We start from the raw sequence: 1,860 nt of genomic DNA, 5'->3' as shown, positions 1-1,860 counted from the left end.
ACACATCAAAATATGTGATTTATCTTCATTCAAAAGTGTGCAGATCCACTGAACATGCTAACAATCACATCTAGTCTTACTTGATCTCACAAGTTAATTATTTAATCACATTTACTAGAGATTGTCAATTTGCAACTGCTATCCGTTGGCAGGTACCCGCCAGCAGGTGTGGCCCAATTGTCTCCGACCTCATCCTACTACTCAACGGACACACCGTCTTTCCCAGCTTGACCAAGCCAGCCAGCTTCTGCTCTAATACCCGGTTATCTTGTCTGTGTGCCCCTATTAGTCTCCTGTAAAAAAATCGTGGAGTAAGAGAGAGAGGCAGCTTAATTGAGTTCCTTGAGCTTGGTTTTGATTTTCTCAAGCTTTCTCCGCTCCTTGTTAGCCTGTTTAGCGATGAACTTGAGGCCAACAATCTGTTGGTTAGCCCTCACGAGTTCACCGGCTCTGGATTTTTTGTTGATGGTGGTGCGTGAGACCAAGCGGGCCATGGTGATGTGTTGGTTGTGTGGGCGGGGGCTGGATTGGGTGAGTGAATGGGTGCTAGTCTTGTGGTGCAGCCTTGCTGGGGAGAGGTTCTTGATGAGCCGGGCCTTTGTCATGGGATGGCGGAGCTCCTCTTTGAGCTCTTCAAGCTTTGCAAGCAGCTTGAGGTTTTCCTTGTCCTTGACCAGCAGTAAGCTCTGATACTTCTGGATAACCAGAATCTTCTCCTGGTCCACAATCAGCTGTATTGTGTTGACTGGGAGGGATTCCTCCTGGTCAACAATCAACATGAGTGCCCTTTCATCTAGCCTTGTTGACCACACCTGGGATGGGAGGGATTAATCCTAGTCAACATGGACACATATTCTGGTTGACCTGGTAGAATTCTTCCCAAGGGCTGGTCAACAAGGGCTTGTATTATGTGTATGGAAATACATCCCCTTGTTGATGACCAATGAGAACCAGTACAGCTCAGGACCTTGGTGCATGATACTGAGCTATGATGCTGAGCTGCCCTGTGATTAATCACGGAATGAACCGGATGTCCTGGAAGTCTCACCCTGGATTGCGCATGTCAACTGACAGCGCGTTCTTGAGTTTTTTTCACAGTGCACTCAGGGTAGCCAGCGTGAAGGAAGACCTTGACAGCAAGCGTTGTCAATCTTGTGTTGCTGGTTCATTGTTTACTCCCACCATCAAGCAGGATGTCAGTTTGTGGTTCTGCTACTCTTAGCTTTATCATACCTGCTGGTGTCACTCATTCATGACCTGTCAATCACAGGTCTTACCCTCAATTAGGGATCTTCATGTGACACCAGTGGATGTTCTTTGACCCACCTGCAGCCATTCATATCCAAGCGTCCTTAGTGCAGTGGTTAGTATGCTTGACATGGATATAAGAGACATGGGTTCAACTCCCATAGGACACATAATATTTTATGGAGTTTCATACAGGAAACGGCCTTCAAAGCCAATAGGCCAATTTGCAAACCGGGCTGGCACAACCCAAAGACAAAGTGTTTGGCCAAAGAGTACATCAAGGCAAAGAAGAAACCTTCCAAGTCTTGACCATTGGCAAAATAAGCGGTTGATCAAGCCTCCTATTAATCCCGCTTGAAATCCATCTCTACAACTAGCAGTCTGGTAGCAATACGCCGGGCTCTGGCTGCTGACATGTCAGGTGAAGGTGAAGTCTGCTTTCTTGACTTGGGAGCAAGTCATCACATGTTCTCCGACCAACCCTACTTTCACGGGTTTTGTTGCAAGAAGTCTCTCATCAGCCTGGCGGACGGCAACTTCCTGCAATCCACCGGCAAAGGTTACACTACAAACATGGATGAATTTGGGAAGGCATATATTGATCAATATGGC

This window comes from Puccinia triticina, chromosome 1A (genome assembly GCF_026914185.1).
Source record: "Puccinia triticina chromosome 1A, complete sequence".
Taxonomy (NCBI): domain Eukaryota; kingdom Fungi; phylum Basidiomycota; class Pucciniomycetes; order Pucciniales; family Pucciniaceae; genus Puccinia; species Puccinia triticina.
The sequence above is the reverse complement of the archived record's forward strand: the minus strand, read 5'-3'. Positions refer to the sequence as shown.